The sequence below is a fragment of the Nicotiana attenuata genome, unplaced genomic scaffold (assembly GCF_001879085.1).
Source record: "Nicotiana attenuata strain UT unplaced genomic scaffold, NIATTr2, whole genome shotgun sequence".
Lineage (NCBI taxonomy): Eukaryota > Viridiplantae > Streptophyta > Magnoliopsida > Solanales > Solanaceae > Nicotiana > Nicotiana attenuata.
In genome coordinates this window covers 1,219-18,893 of record NW_017674596.1, presented here as the reverse complement: position 1 = coordinate 18,893, position 17,675 = coordinate 1,219, and the positions used below count along the sequence as shown (strand labels likewise).

Sequence of the window (17,675 nt, the reverse complement as noted above, 5' to 3'; positions counted from 1 at the left end):
ACGGTTCAACATTGTCAACTAAACTTTTGGTCCATTCTCGTGATGAGACAATGTTCAGTACCAAGGATAAAGCATTAAGGCTTTTTAATGATTTCTAAATTTGATACAGGGTATATCAAATAGTGTATCTACGGGATGACACGTTTAGGAATCACCTATGTAAGTGTGAAGTGTTAGCCGCTTCAAGGAGAACACTGCAAGGCCAGTTCTCTACGCACTTATGAAACCAGGCGGTGTTCATGGCTGAAACGAACACAACAATGAGAACCAAAGACGGTTAAGGGTTGGTTGTGTGACTTGTGGTTGTCTAGGTATACACTAAAGTTCGACGGTTCAAAGATATCAAATCTACCGATTGATCGAGTATATCCGACATAAGTTTACTACGGAAAGTTCAAAGGGAAACCTACTTATCCAGATGCAATTAATCCTTACTTGTGAATCACACAGTTTTTCATGCATACTTCCGTGATATAGCCATTCCCCATTCATGTGGGGGATTGTTGGGTTTTTAAGGTATTTAATTAATATATTAAATACTTAAAAGAGGGTGAATGGGAAATGGAGGGAAATGAAATTTTTGAGTGAAATTTTAAGTTCCCCCTCCCTTGGCAAATGGGCATTGTCCCATATTGGAAGAGGAAGAGGTTTTTTATGGGTATATAAGCAATTGCTCTTCTTCTAGCTCTTAAAGAGTTGAGAAGAAGGCAAGCCTCGCGCCGTCGTCGTCGTCGCTCGCTCGGCTCGAATTGGTTTATGTCATTTCTGTTTATATTCATTACTGTTTATATTCATTTATATTTCTAGAATTTATTTTACAAATACAGTGTAATAACACAAGATATATGAAAGATTAATGTAGAGACACTATGACCTTCCTTTGCAATTTCCGTTTATCAGCTTTGAAGTGGCATCCTGATAAACATCAAGGACCTTCACAGGTCAGCTTCTAGTTATATAATTCCTTTGTTTGTCCTCTTATGTGATAAACTTATTCTTGTAAAAACCAGTTATATTCTTTTAGCATTTATCAAGAGAAGAGCATTTTGTAGGAGGTCAAAAGGAAATATACATTTGGGAGTGCAAATCAGAGGGACGGACGGGAGGAGGAAGTAGAAGACTGCCAATTACAGATGTACCTTGCTTTGTACTAAAGATTTATCTTCTACAGCGCAGTGCATTCTATCCTTCTTTTTCGATGTCAATGCCTGTGTATTGGAACTTTATTTTCCTGTTCTAAAATTTAGCTACTCGCTATTGTATTCTCGAGAGTCCTCACAAGTCAAGTCATTGCATATATGCAGGCAGCAGCACAAGAGAGATTCAAATCTCAGTTTCTATTTGTTTCTAATTTGAGAAAATAAAAAATTATTTTTCAGCTCAATAGCAAAAATACCACTTTTTTCATTGAGGAACTCCAATCTTTGGCTCTCTGACATATTGTAATACAAAGAACTGAACTTTCCACTTTCCTCAAACCAAAATGAAGCAAGATTCACAACATTCACACTTATTTTTTTGTGTTTTGATTACCGTGCTGTACCATACTTCATAATCCAAAGAGATTAAACTTGCCCCAAATTGACACATGAAAACCCCATAAACTACAAGGGCAAACAAGTAGTTGTAAATGTGTAAGAATATACTTCCTTTAATTTACATCAATCCAAAAAGATTAAAACCTGTCCCAAATTGACCCCTAAATTACAGAGGAAATCTCAAAGATAGATAGCTAGGAAATTTTCTACCCTCATTAACGTCACATTTTTCCAAAAAGACAATAAAAAGGTTCCGGACTCGACTTGGTTTGGTTTTGAAGGTTTTTAGAGTTTAGACCACAAGTCCACAACTAGCTGAGACCCAAAAAGGAAAATTGAAAGAAAGAGACAATCTTGTGGGCATTTTTGTAAATCTAACACGTTGCATCTGATTAATATTCTTTTCTTTCTGAATGCTCTATAGTTTATCTCTTAAGTTATATTTCTCACGAATGTATAGGTTCCCGGATCTTAGAGTGTGATGACCCAAAAGGTCATCACTTGTTTTAGAAATAAATTCTACATTCCGAGGCCTTAAAAAACCTCTTTCAATATCACCTCGATTTGCATGCGCGGTCCGGGCTCATAGCCGGAAAGCCATTGTGTGAAAATATGTGAAAAATGACGAATTTTGACTTTAAAATGAACTTTAGTTGACTTCGGTCAACATTTTGGGTAAACGGACCCGGACCCGTGATTAACGGTCCCGGAGGGTCCGTAGAAAAATATGGGACTTGAACGAATGCCCGGAATCGAATTCCGAGGTCCCAAGCCTGAGAAATGAATTTTTAAAGAAAATTATTTTCTGGAATTATTTATGAGTTTTGGAAATGAAATGAGTTTAAAATTTTATGGTATCGGGCCCGTGTTCTGGTTCCGGAGCCCGGTACAGGTCTTATATGTGAATTAAGATGAGTCTGTGAAAATTGGTAAGAAACGGAAGTCGTTTGAGGTGATTCGGACCCGTAGTTGTGAAAATTGATACTTTGAGAGTTTTGAGATTTTTCTTAGATTTCTATGCTAAATTCGTTGTTTATGAGGTTATTTTGGCGATTTGATCATACAGATAAGTTCATATGTTGTTTTTGAGTTAGTATGCATGTTTGGTTTGGAGCCCCGAGGGCTCGGGTGAGTTTCGGAAGGTTTTGAACTTAAGAAAAATTGCAGGTTTTCAGTTTCTGGTGTGTTGTTCTTCGCGTTCGCGGAAGGACTCTCGCGAACGCGAAGGGTAAGTCAGGCTGAAGGAAACTTCCTTCTACGCGAACGCGAGACACAGGACGCGAACGCGAAGCTTTGGGAGTGTTTCCCTTCGCAAACGCGAGCCTGCTATCGCGAACGCGAAGGCTTTTGGGCCTGGGCACGGGGAGAGGGATTTTACCCTACGCGAACGCGAACGCGAAGGCTCTGGGGGCTGAAGCTCCGCGAACGCGAGCCTTGTATCGTGAACGCAATGGTTTATTGGGCCTGACCCATCGCGAACGCGATGAAGGTCTTTCCAGTGATTTTAAAACAGAAGCAAAAACGGGATTTAACAAAAATTTCATAACTTCTTCTTCCAAACTCCAAATTGGGCGTTTTTTGAAAGAGAGCTTCACCACAAATCCATAGGTATGTAATCTTAGACTTATTTTCTTCAATTTCCATTAACACCCATTAGATTTTTAGGCTAAAATCTTGTTCTTAAGGGTAGAAATTAGGGATTTGGGTAAAGTTAGGGCTTTTTGTATAATTGGTATTTAGACCTCGTTTTGGAGTAAGATTTTGGAATAAATTACATACTCGGGCTCGTGGGTGAATGGGTGATCGGGTTTTTGTCCGAACCTCGTATTTTGACCAAGCGTGCCCGGGGTCGATTATTGACTTTTTGGGAAGAATGATAGGAAATTTTTAATTAAGCCTTGGAATCGAATTGTTTAGCGTTTATTGATGTTATTAAGTGGATTATGTTTAGTTACAATTGATTTGGAGCCAAATTCAAAAGGAAAAGCGGTGTTTGAGGCTTGAGTTGGCCGTGGAAGTTCGAGGTAAGTGTTTGGTCTAACCTTAGCTTGAGGGATTAGGAGTGGTTTCCTATTTGCTACGTGTTACTTGTTGAGTACGACGTATAGGCATGGTGACGAGTATCTATACGTCAGTGTCAAGCATGACCGTGATTCTTACATTTAAATTATTGTGTTGATAAATACTACGAATGCCTAAGTTGTTGATTCTCTGTGTTGAGCAAGGATTATGATTATTCTCGTGGAAATTACTTATGATTGAGTATTGGTGCTAGTTGAGGAAGTCAGATGTTGGAACAAGTTTGGTTATAGCTGATTTTCCCTTGCCGGGACGTATTTACTTAAAATGTCGAATCCCTTGCCGGGATAGTGTTGTTTCTTTATTGATCCCTTGCCGGGACTCTCTGTGTGATTGGTGTTGAACTTTATGTTTGGGCCGGGTTGCACGCGGCAACAATATTATATTTGGATCGGGTTGCACGCCGCAACAATAATATAATTGGGTCGGGTTGCACGCCGCAACAATAATATAAGTGAATCGGGTTGCACGCCGCAACAATAATATAAATGGATCGGGTTGCACGCCGCAATAGTGATAAATGATATGGACCGGGTTGCACGCCGCAACAGTGTTTTATGATTGGATCGGGTTGCGCGCCGCAACAATAGATAATAAAAGTACTTGTTGATTGGTTACGAGTTCCTGATTCTGTTGCTGTGAGTTTTAAATTGTTCTTTATGCTTTTCTCTTAAATTGTTATTGGTAAATGATACTCCCTCGCAGCATGCTCCCCCTCCCATCTTTACTTGTTTATTTTTGTTTATTTTTCGTTGTATATTATATAACTGCACAGGTTTATTTGGTAGTCTGGTCCTAGCCTCATCACTACTTCGCCGGGGTTAGGCCAGACACTTACCAGCACATGGGGTCAGTTGTGCTGATACTACACTCTGCACTGCGTGCAGATCCCCGAGCGGCAGCTTTTGGACCATAGCTTTGGGTGGCTGCCTTCAGTCCAGTCAGAGATCCCGAGGTAGTCCTGCAGGCGTTCGCAGGCCCCGGCGTTCTCCTCTATCTTTATATTCTGTTTTCATTTACTTCAGAGACAGATTGTATCTTTCTTTCCAGACATTTGTTTGTTGTATTCGTAGACGGTCCGTGATATTGTGACACCGGTTCCGGGTAGAGATGTACTTGATGTTGCCGTACTTATTTCTGGCTAAGTTATCAGATTATGTCATCCGTGTGTATTTAATTAATGTTAATATTTCTCTGTTGATCGCATGATGATTTAAACTGTTAAAAAGGGTTAAATAAAAGAGTTAGTGAATCTAAAATGCTTGGCTTGCCTAGCTTTCACGAGTAGGCGCCATAACGACTTCGGAGGGTGGTAAATCCGGGTCGTGACAAGTTGGTATCAGAGCTCTAGGTTACATAGGTCTCACAATTCACGGACAAGCTTAGTAGAGTCTGAGGGATCAGTACCGAGACGTTTGTATTTATCCCCCAGAGGCTACAGAGTTAGGAAAAATTTCACATCTATTCTTTCCTGTCGTGCGGTTTGGTTTCTCAATGCTAATTGAATTTCTACTCTGTTCTTTCGCAGATGCCGAGAACACGCGCTTCCTCATCCGCTGATCAGCAGCCCGAGCCCCAGCAGCAGCTCCTACGAGGGGCAGAGGGCGAGGTCGAGGCCGTGCTAGAGGCCGAGGTAGGCGCAGAGCTCAACCCAGAGTAGCAGCACCAGCAGCGGAGCCTCGGGTAGACTTTGATGATGAGTTTCCAGCCCAGACAGTTCTGATGGGCCTAGCTCAGGTCCCAGAGGGGTTTATTGCTACCCTAGTACTCCAGGATGCTCCGGTCCATCTAGTGGGCCTTATGGAGAGTGTCACCCGGACAGGCTTACTTCCTGTAGCACCAGCTGTCTCTCAGGCTGGATGAGGAGCCCAGACTCCTGGTACTCGCACTCCGGAGCATATGGCTCCCCAGTTTCAGACTCCAACAGCTCAGCTAGTTGGTGCAGTTCAGCCGGGTATGGTAGCTCAGACCAGTGATGGAGCAGCTATGTTTGCCGATGCTTTGTGGAGATTGGACAGGTTCACCAAGCCCTTTACTGCCACTTTCAACGGTGCATCTTCTAAGGATCCCCGGGATTATCTAGACAGATGTCATGATGTTCTCAGAACATGGGGATAGTGGAGACCAATGGGGTCGACTTTGCTACTTTCCGCTTATCTGGATCCGCCAAGACTTGGTGGAGAGATTATTGTTTGGCTAGACCACCCGGATCGCCAGCTTTGACTTGGGAGCAGTTACCCAGTATGAGATCAGGTTTAACACCAATCACACAGATACCAATGACTGTTACCCAGTATGAGACCAGGTTTATTGATTTAGCCCGTCATGCTCTACTTATACTTCCCACTGAGAGAGAGAGAGAGTGAGGAGGTTCATTGAGGGACTTATCCAGCCTATTCGACTTCAGATGGCTAAGGAGACGGGGAGTGAGATTTCTTTCCAGGAGGCGACCAATGTGGCCAGGAGGGTCGAGATGGTTTTGTCACATGGAGGTGGTCAGGGGTCTGACAAGAGGCCTCAACATTCAGGCAGATTCAGTGGTACCTTGTCTGGAGGCAGGGATTCGTATGGTAGAGGCCATCCTTCTAGGCCTTTTCAGTCAGCACTTCAGGTTTCTCACGGTGCTTCAGGTGTTCGTGGTTCTCACATGCAGTATTCTGATCAGCAGTCCTACGGTGCACCACCAATTCCTATCAGTGCACCGCCGCTCCAGAGTTTTTGGGGTGGCCATTCAGGTCGCCAGGGTCAGTCTCAGTTTCCTCAGCCGCATCACTTCAGTGGATGCTTTGAGTGTGGTGAGTATGGTCATATCCGGAGGGCTTGTCCGAGATTAGTGGGTACTCAGTCGCAGCAACAGGGTTCCCGTGCTATGGTTCAGGCACCAGGTGTTCCACCGCCCGCTCCGCCAGCTAGGGGTGGGGGTAGAGGTGCTACAGGTAGAGCTCAGGCCGCTAGAGGTGGAGGCCAGCCAGCAGCAGGCCGTTCCAGAGATGTAGTCCATGGTGGTGGGGCCCGGCCCCGAGTTTATGCTCTTCCAGCTAGGCCGGAGGCTGAGGCTTCCGATGCAGTCATCACAGGTACGGTTCTGGTTTGTAGTAGGGATGCTTCTGTGCTATTTGATCCAGGGTCTACGTACTCTTATGTGTCATCTTATTTTTGCACCGTATCTGGTCATACCCAGCGATTCTCTGAGTGATCCTATTTTTGTGTCCACCCCGATGGGTGAATCAAGAAGGAATTGATTCATAAACCCTTTAGTGAAATTATTCCCAAATTAGTTGTGTTGCTCTTGTTGGCATCTCTAAGAGTACACTAGCATTTTATGTATTCGCCATGTTCTCTAGTCTAAAAGTTGCCTGTTCCATAGACCTTTTCATGAAATATCCTATAGCTCATAATGTGGTATAGGTCCATGAGGACTTTAGAGCCCCTATTCTCTTACTCATTATTCTTATGTTTATCCATTATATCCATAAAGATCTCAATATTTTTTTTCAAGGAGGTAAGTACCTTTTTATGATAGCATTCTTCTATCGCTGTAGTGGTAGACTAATATAAACTTTCGAAATGGACTCTATTATGTATCTTACCGGGAAGCACCTCATATGGTTCAATGAACCTTTCACTAGTTTTGTATAGTACTTATGTAGCATTTCTTTTCTTGGAGATGGTTGCATGTCCATTGGCGAAATTTGACGTCTTCGAAATTTGAACATCTAGCCAAATTCTATTATATGATAATTGGTCCGAGCCATACACGAATAGGGTAAGTAATGATAGATTAAGTTATTTGACCCTAATCGCCACACACGTACGGGGGAATAAGAAAGAAAGACAAAACACATCCTATCACGCCCTCACAGAATCACGATTATGGGAATGGCCGGCTACATAACCATAATTGAGATTCTAGTACCGACCTGTGCTCCATTAGTCACAAGGATAACGTAAGCTCTAATACAAACTTTGTCACGACCCAATTTAGGATCATGACTGGCACTTAGGAGTAAGTGCTCCCAAGTAAGCCTCATCGATATATTACAGAATATCGGACAAAGTTTCCCCTATTTTAGGACAATCCAAAAGTTTTCCTGTCTCATAAACAATTTAACGGCCAACCAATATTTACCTAAATCAACCACAATCTTCATGAACTAACAAATGAGTTTTCACCAACCCTACCAACCTTATAAATAAGATAATACTAAGCCCATCTCAAAAATACGGAAAAGAAGGTGTAATACTAGTGAATAATCCAATATAACGAAAGAATACTCATGGCACTAATAAAAATGACTATGGAGCGACTCTAAGAGTTTCGAGAAAGAGACAATAACAAATAAATAGAAATCTTTGCCCACGCGAATAAATGCGGGGCTCACCAGAAACTGTCAACTCGTGTACTCTAAATAACGGAATCCTCGCTTGCGTCTACTGCTATCTCTGTAAAAACAATAGTCACGAGTGAGTTGCTAGCTCAGTGAGTAATAATACTTAACCACAACCGTTTTTAATGGGGACAAGTCAGAATGCCTATATAATAATAATAATCAGAAGCTATCATAAAAAATAAATTGCCCTCTCAAAAACGGTAAATATAATTAGTCTATTCATGTGCTTCTTGTAACAGAAATCAATTTAACAAATCAGTAATAAACTCGGTAAACACTGTCTCATTGCAAATCTTTTTGTTTCGGAGGTTTCCAAGAAAGGATCATGTAATCTATATCACTATGCGGACCCCTTCGTAAAAGGAGTCAAATATAACTGTAGGTCCCTACTCGAGGGAAAATTGTAACTGTATGCTAGTTCTACCTTCCCACTAGCGAGGGCTATAACTGTAATCTGTAATCTGTATGTACAAGGTGCACCAGGTCTAAGGAACCCGCCGTTAGCTATGGGATCCTTCAAAGTCTCCTCCCATTTATACTTTTTCTTGTAACCAGTAAATATTCATATGAAAGCATTTTCAAAATAGTACAGGGCATTTTAATTCTTATCAAATCATGTATTCCAATTTCGGTAGCGGTAATCATATCTCAAGTCATAGTAAAACATGTCTAGTAACAGTGAGAACATATTAAATAAATGTAAACATCTCAAGTATGCTATTCAGTACGATATCAAGTAAAGGACTTGTCCCACATGCAATTTCAAACATTCGGTAGCACATTTATTTTTAAAATAATGTATAAACCATGCAGGTTATGAAACTACAAATTGCGGTAAGATTACTACTCACAGTAGTCGTGTCGAAATACCCAAAGTGTCACCTCGAGCAGAGTCCATAAGACTCATTCAACTACCTATATTATCACAAAACCGGTCTACATATCAGCTTCGTGAACAATTAGCATAACTGGTCTTATCATGACACGTCTAGTTAATTCCCTCTTTTTTTTTGTTCCTCGAAAATATAGCTACTGATTCTCTGTTAATCAAGTTAGTAGTACCTAAATCAATAGGAACTACAATTTTCTACTTATTCTTATTTATTTATTTATTTTGGATTGATATTATGGTACTTCTATGTACAGAGACAAGGTAAAAGGAATTGATTTAAAAGGACTGTTTTCCTGTTCTTACGTAGTGCTTACAAGCACTAGTGGTTCTTAATTAGGCTAGATTATTTGTTGTGAAATTAATAAAATACTTATTCATCTAATTCAAAATTAATATTTGTGCTAAATCAAAAGTAACTTATCTTTTCTTTTTTCTAATTAACGAAACAATCGTTAAATGGGCTAGGTTGAGTAAATTTTACTTACCTTGTTCTTTCCCACTTTATAAATTCCTTCAACGAGAATAGATAGAACCTTCCTTTCTTTTTCCTTCTACTATGTTGAATCGCTTCTGCCGAAGCTTGATATGCTTCAATACCTAACCCTTCCTTTGTTTATCTTGATGTCGTGGGTTTTCCTTCCGTTAATCCCTTTTAATTTGATTAGGATTTCACCTAAATCCCCTTTGTCTATTTGTCTGTTGCGTACCATTTCCCCTTAGCCCTTTTCTTCTTATTCGTTTTTTTGCCAGATTTCATCTGGTGAGTTTCGGCCCTTTTTGTGCATCACTTTTTTTTTTGTTTTTTTTGGTACTTAGTTAGTTTGCTAATGACTACTATATCCTTGTTTACAATTATGGGATATTACATTCTTCCCACCTTATAAAATTTGGTCCCCGAATTTAACTCAAGTACACACCTGTAGACTAAACTAAATGAGAATATTTTATGCGCATATCATATTCTACTTCCCAAGTAGTTTCTTCAATGGTATGATTTTTCCATAAGACTTTAACGACACGATTTCTTTTGATCGTAACTTTCTTATTTGTATGTCAGCAGTAGCGATCAACTCTTCGTCATAAGTTAACTTCTCATCACGTAGTGTGATTGGTGCTTCACGCACATGGGAGGAGTCCAATATACTTTAACTTAGTTAGTTTGCTAATGACTACTATATCCTTGTTTAAAATTATGGGATATTACAGGCGTGCAACCCGATCCCACCGTATCAATACAAGTTCACCCCTATTCCACCATATCAATCCACCCTCATTTTACCTGTTGCGGCGTGCAGCCCGATCCCACCATATCAGAACCAATTACTCAATGTGCACGGTCAAATCAATAATTCAAATCACAAGAACCTCTATGATCAATAAATACCAAGCTCAACCCAAAAGGAAACCTCGTACAACATGAGAATTCACATAGATACTACACAACAAGTCAAGTCCGGTAATGACAATTAGAAGGTGCAAGTAAGTAAGTTAAGGCAAGTAACAGTGAATCATGAAAATATGGTAGGATTTAGAGCATTATTATCATAAGAAAATATTGATTAACAGGTAGCAAATAAGCATGAAAGACATTTAGAGCATATAACATTTAAGACAGGGAAATAAATAAATAAGGAAAAGCGAAAATCAGGGAAAACAGGTAATTCGGCAGCGTATAAGCACTCGCCACCTCGCATATACGCCGCAACACATGAAATTCACATATCACATAGTCAGAGGGTTCCTAATTCCCTCAAATCAAGGTTAACCACGATACTTACCTTACTCCGTAGCCAATTCAGAGCTCTACCTGATAGCATTCATGGCAGCTCAACATCATTAGAGGAGAAGGATGAAGCTCTGGAAGCTCCAAGAAGGCCCATGACAAGGTCTCAAACAAAGAAATTTCAAGACAAGCTTAATGGGCTTCAATTGGCAATTAAAAAGTGTCTTATAATAGAAGAAGAGCTCCAGCACAAGGAGGATCTTTGGGCCAAGTCTTACAACTATTTTGAGGCCCAAATTAAAGTCCAAGAGGAGATGGAATGAGGCCCAAATATGCCCCAAAAGAGAGGAATTTTCAGCAGCCCAAGTAAGCCCAAAAATAGTTTCTAGAATATATATTTAATAGTTGTTTTAATCTATGTTGACTTGCATTGGTCTATGTGTATGTTGAAAACATTGGTCTTAGTGTGGGTAGTCTTCTATGCTTCTAGGGAATATAATTCTCATTTATTGAAGTTTTGACTTGCTCCTTCTTTACTACTATATAAAGGGGGCTTGTCTTTCATTGCAGAGGACATTGAAGATTAATATTATTATTGTGAGTTCTTTTGAACCTTTGTGAACTTTACTTTGAAGATTTATCTTGCAACCCTAACTAGTTCATAGCTTAAGGTAGTAAGATAATTTTCTTTCTTGTGATATCTTTGGTTTCTTTTGATATTCTTCGAAGGCGACTAGTTTCTTTTACTAGTTGTTGTCGTAAGTTATTCAAACTAGAAGTCAAGATCCGAATCTAATTCTTGATTAGCTTATCTCTAGTGAAGGCAATTGGTTTCATAACAAACTTGTTGTCATTAGGATCTTGTCAAAAAGTTAGATTAACATAATCTCGGGGTTCTTGGACCTTTCCTTGAATTTCGACATATCTAGTTTATTTTTCTTGCTCCGCTTGCATTTCTTTACTACTTCCGCATTTCATCAACTTATTTTCTTCAAGTTCTTGGATCTCCCAACCTTTGTGTTATCAAGTGGTATCAGAGCGGTTGTATCAAGATTCCGTTCTTGATAAATCTTGGGGATTTCTTGAACAAAGGAGCCAAAAAAAAAAGATTAAAAAAAACGAAAAAAAAAGAGAAACATATTTGCTCTTCAAGAAATCAGATTTTTATTTGTGTTTGTTTCCAAAATCAAGGAAGGAAACAAGAAGAGGGGATCCTAATACTTTGATCTTGTTCAAAAAAAAAATCCTTTTCCTTGTTCGAGGTTTTTTCAACTAAATCCTACTCTTTCTAGGATTGGTTCTTCACTTTCTTTAGTGCCCCAAATTTCGTTGTTTTACTACTAACGGCTTTGATACGAGTTGGGTTTAATTATAAATCTACAAGGTATTTTTCAAAGGTTAATTGAGGGGAAAAAAGCAAGAGTGGGTGAGAACAATTGAGGGAAAGAGCCAAAGTTTGAGTGATAACTATTATTATTATTATTTTAAAAAGATGTCTCATACAGGTGCTAGTGATGATGAACAGAGGGCTCTCCCAGAAGCCGAAATTCGAGCAAGAAATGATTTCACTCTACAAGCTATGCATCAACAATTCGAGAGATGGAACTTGCAATTCCAAGAGATAAGGGATACTATTGCCGAACAAAATGAGACAATAGCTGCACTTAGGAGGGGAAATCAACCTGATGTACAACCTCGAAATAATCCTAGGCCTCTTAATAGAAGAAATGTACCCATGCCCCCATTGTAAATCAAGAAAACCCTATAGATGATTTTGTTGATGATCTTGATGTAAATCTAGATAGGGTGGGAAGAGATAGGAGGGGACAACGAGGTAGAGTAGAAGATGATAACATTAGCAGCATAAAAATGAAGATGTCATCTTTCAAGGGCACAAGAGACCCAGACTTGTACCTTGACTGGGAGCGGAAAGTTGAGGCCATCTTTGACTGTCACCACTACTCTGAAGGTAAGAAGGTTAAGCTTGCTGTTGTTGAATTTTCTGATTATGCTTCTATTTGGTGGAAAAAGCTTACAAGGGACAGACAACAAGATGGAGAACCACCCATTGCTACATGAGGAAGAGGTTTGTGCCTTCCCACTTTCAAAGAGACCTACAACTGCGTCTTCAAACCTTGAAGCAAGGAACCATGACTGTTGATGAATACTTTAAAGCTATGGATATGGCTATGATCCAAGCTAATTGTATGGAAGAAGAAGAGGCCACTATGGCTAGATTTCTTAATAGTTTAAATAGAAAAATAGCTGATGTAGTAGAGATACAACAATATGTAACTATAGATGAATTAGTAGATTTGGCCGTAAAAATAGAAAAGCAAAATAAAAGAAGGCAGCACGCTAGCTCATGGAGAAGTCGGCCAAACACCAATTCCAAGAAGCCATGGCCAAAACAAGAAGTGATTTCTAGACCTCAAGAAGACAAGGGGAAAGGTAAAGTTGATGAGAAAGAGGGAAGTAAAGCTTTCAATTCTAGATCCTCTAAACCTTCTAGTTCCATTCAATGTCATAAATATCATGGAAGAGGCCATATGATGCATGAATGTCCAAATAGAAGAAATATTCTGTTGAGAGAAGATGGAGGATATGAGAGTGAAAAAAGTGAGAAAGAAGAGAGAGGAGTAAGTGAAGATGATGTAGAACTTCCTAATGATGGTTTGGTTGGGGTAATTAGGAGGACTATAGATGGAGAATATGAGGGAGAAAAAAGTGAGGAAGAGGAAGAAGAGGAAGGTGTGAGTGAAGATGATGTAGAGTTACCTTTCAATGATGGTTTGGTTGGGGTAGTTAGGAGGATTATGACTATTAATTTAGGAATCAGTAGTGAAGAACAAAGAGAGAATATATTTCATACTAGGTGTGGAATAAAGGGGAAAACTTGTTCTATGATTATTGATAGTGGTAGTTGTGCTAATGTGGTGAGTTCACACTTGGTGAACATGTTAGAACTTGCATGCATGAAACACCCTAAGCCCTATAGACTCCAATGGTTGAATGATAGTGGTGAACTGAAAGTCAACAAACAATGCATGATTTCCTTCAATGTTGGTAGGTATGTGGATGATGTTCTTTGTGATGTGGTTGCTATGCAAGCTTGTCACATCTTGTTAGGTCGTCCGTGGCAATATGATAGGAATGTTTTTCATGATGGAAGAAAGAATAGATATTCTCTTGAGCTTAATGGCAAGAAGTATACTCTTGCACCTTTAAGTCCTTCTCAAGTGTTTGAGGATCAAAAGAGATTGAGAGAAATAATGGGAAAACAAAGAGGAGGAAAAAAAATGAGCTTGAGGGAAAAGAAAAGAAAGAAGGCCAAAAGGTAGAAAAAAAGAAAGATGGCCAAGAGAGAGAGAGAGAGGGCAGCAACTTGGGCAAAGTGGTAAAAGAGGGTTTGAGTGATAAAAAGGAAAGTTTTGGTGAGCGGAAAGAGGCAGAGAAAAAGAAAAAGGAGAGTTTGTACATAAAAGCCAAAGAGTGTTTGAATGCAAGGAAAGAGGGGTTGCCCATTATACTACTTACTTATAAAGAAGTTTTGATTAATTCTGAATCACTAACTTCTTCTTTTCCAAGTAGTGTTTCTTCTCTTTTGCAGGATTTTGATGATATCTTTCCTGAGGATATCCCTAAAGGTCTACCACCTTTACGTGGCATTGAGCACCAAATTGACTTTGTGCCTGGAGCACAAATTCCAAATAGGCCTGCTTATAGGAGTAATCCAGAAGAGACAAAAGAGCTTCAAAGGCAAGTTGAGGAGTTGCTTGAGAAAGGTTTTGTGAGAGAAAGCATGAGCCCTTGCTCCGTTCCCATCCTATTAGTACCCAAAAAGGATGGAACTTGGAGGATGTGCGTGGATTGTAGAGCAATCAACAAGATAACGGTAAAGTATCGTCATCCTATTCCTCGTCTTGATGACATGTTGGATCAATTGCATGGATCCAAAATCTTTTCTAAAATTGATCTAAAAAGTGATTACCATCAGGTTCGAATGAATCCTGGAGATGAATGGAAAACTGCTTTTAAGACCAAATATGGGCTTTATGAGTGGTTAGTTATGCCTTTTGGCTTGACTAATGCACCCAGCACTTTCATGAGATTGATGAATCATATTTTTAAGGATTTTCATGGGAAATTTGTGGTAGTTTATTTTGATGATATCTTGATTTATTCTAAAAATCTAGATGAGCATGTGGAACACTTAAAACAAGTTTTTGAAGTTCTCACAAAGCAACACTTGTTTGCTAATCTTAAAAAGTGTACTTTTTGTGTGGATCGTGTGGTATTCTTGGGTTTTGTGGTTAGTTCTAAGGGAGTTGAAGTTGATGAAGAGAAAATCAAGGCAATCAAAGAGTGGCCTAAACCTAACAGTGTAACCGAAGTTAGGAGTTTTCACGGGCTTGCTAGTTTTTATAGGAGATTCGTTAGAGACTTTAGCACCATTGCTGCTCCTTTAACTGAAGTTGTTAAGAAAGATAAGGTTTTTTCATGGGGAAAAGAACAAGATAATGCTTTTAACTTGTTGAAAGAAAAATTGTGTTCTGCTCCTCTTTTGCAATTACCCGATTTTTCTAAATCTTTTGAGGTTGAATGTGATGCCTCTGGAAAAGGAATAGGTGCTGTTTTGATGCAAGACTCGAAGCCCATTGCATACTTTAGTGAAAAGCTGAGTGGAACTACACTGAACTACTCAACTTATGACAAAGAGCTATATGCTTTGGTAACGGCTTTAGCTACATGGCAACATTATTTGTGGCCAAGAGAGTTTGTGGTTAAGACTGATTATGAATCCTTGAGATATTTGAAAAGCCAAGGTAAGCTTAATCGGCGCCATGCAAAATGGGTTGAATTCATTGAAACTTTCCCATATGTGATTGCTTACAAGCAAGGAAAAGAGAATGTGGTTGCTGATGCACTTTCAAGAAGGTATGTCTTGGTTTCATCTCTTACTTCTAAATTGATGGGTTTTGATCAAATCAAGGAACTTTATTCTAATGATTCTGATTTTGGCAAGGCTTTTGCAGAATGTAAGTTGGGTCCTTATGAGAGGTTCAATCTTCAAGATGGGTTCCTTTTTAAGGAAAATAAATTGTGTATTCCTAATTGCTCTTTGCGTGAATTGTTTGTTAGGGAAGCACATTGTGGTGGACTCATGGGACACTTTGGAGTGCCCAAAACTTTGGATATACTTGCTGAACATTTTTTTTGGCCTGGCATGCGAAAGGATGTTGAAAAAGTGTGCTCTCAATGTCTTGAATGTAAACAAGCCAAATCAAAAGTGTTACCACATAGACTTTATACTCCTTTACCTGTCCCTGCTTCTCCTTGGATTGATATTTCTATGGATTTTGTGTTAGGACTTCCTAGAACTAAGTATGGTAAGGATAGTATATTTGTGGTGGTAGATAGGTTTTCAAAAATGGCTCGTTTTATTCCATGCTTGAAGACTAATGATGCGTTACATGTAGCTGATTTATTTGTGAAGGAAGTGGTTAAATTACATGGCATACCTAAAACTATCGTTAGTGATAGGGATGCTAAATTTTTAAGTCACTTTTGGAGAGTTCTTTGGGCGAAGTTAGGAACTAAATTGCTATTTTATACATCTTGTCACCCACAAACTGATGGGCAAACTAAAGTAGTTAATAGGACCTTAGGGAATATGTTGAGAGCTGTTTTAAAAGGAAAATTAACTTCTTGGGAAGAACATTTGCCCATGGTAGAGTTTGCCTATAATAGAACTATCCACTCTTCTACTGGTAAGTCTCCTTTTGAAGTTGTTTATGGATTCAGTCCCCTCACTCCCCTTGATTTGTTACCTTTGCCTACTAATGACATTGTCAATCTTGATGGTAGAAATAAGGCTGAAATGATGAAGAAGATTCATGAACATACAAGGCTTGCAATTGAACGGAACAAACTGCCTTAAGAAGAAATAAGGGGCGAAAATCTGTCATTTTTAAACCTGGAGATTTAGTTTGGGTGCATTTTAGGAAGGAAAGATTTCCTGCCAAACGAAGATCCAAATTAGATCCAAGAGGAGATGGGCCATTTGAAGTCCTTGAAAGGATTGGAGACAATGCTTACAAACTTGACCTTCCTAGTGAATATCAAGTTAGTGCTACCTTCAATGTTTCTGATCTTTCCTTGTTTGATGCAAGCTCGAATTCGAGGGCGAATTCTCTTCAAGAAGAGGGGAATGATAGCATTCATGGCAGCTCAACATCATTAAAGGAGAAGGATGAAGCTCTGGAAGCTCCAAGAAGGCCCATGACAAGGTCTTAAACAAAGAAATTTCAAGACAAGCTTAATGGGCTTCAATTGGCAATTAAAAAGTGTTTTATAATAGAAGAAGAGCTCCAGCACAAGGAGGATCTTTGGGCCAAGTCTTACAACTATTTTGAGGCCAAAATTAAAGTCCAAGAGGAGATGGAATGAGGCCCAAATATGCCCCAAAAGAGAGGAATTTTCAGCAGCCCAAATAAGCCCAAAAATAGCTTCTAGAATATATATTTAATAGTTGTTTTAATCTATGTTGACTTGCATTGGCCTATATGTATGTTGACTATATTGGTCTTAGTGTGGGTAGTCTTCTATGCTTCTAGGGAATATAATTCTCATTTATTGAAGTCTTGACTAGCTCCTTCTTTACTACTATATAAAGGGGTGCTTGTCTTCCATTGTAGAACATCATTGAAGATTAATATTATTATTATGAGTTCTTTTGAACCTTTGTGAACTTTACTTTGAAGATTTATCTTGCAACCCTAACTAGTTCATAGCTTAAGGTAGTAAGATAATTTTCTTTCTTGTGATATCTTGGTTTCTTTTGATATTCTTCGAAGGCGACTAGTTTCTTTTACTAGTTGTTGTCGTAAGTTATTCAAACTAGAAGTCAAGATCCGAATCTAGTTCTTGATTAGCTTATCTCTAGTGAAGGCGATTGGTTTCATAACCAACTTGTTGTCATTAGGATCTTGTCAAAATCTAGATTAACATAATCTCGGGATTCTTGGACCTTTCCTCGAATTTCGACATAT

At 39.2% G+C, this 17,675-nt stretch overlaps 1 long non-coding RNA gene across 1 annotated transcript; it reads right to left on the bottom strand.

Moving 5' to 3' along the window:
• Positions 1-7,695: 7,695 nt before the first annotated feature.
• On the bottom strand, positions 7,696-9,644 carry LOC109218979. The gene is made up of 3 exons (XR_002066854.1): positions 9,386-9,644; positions 8,860-8,923; positions 7,696-8,060 (listed from the first exon to the last, which is right to left on the bottom strand). It is a non-coding gene; the product is annotated as an uncharacterized LOC109218979 (long non-coding RNA).
• Between the last annotated feature and the right edge of the window lie 8,031 nt (positions 9,645-17,675).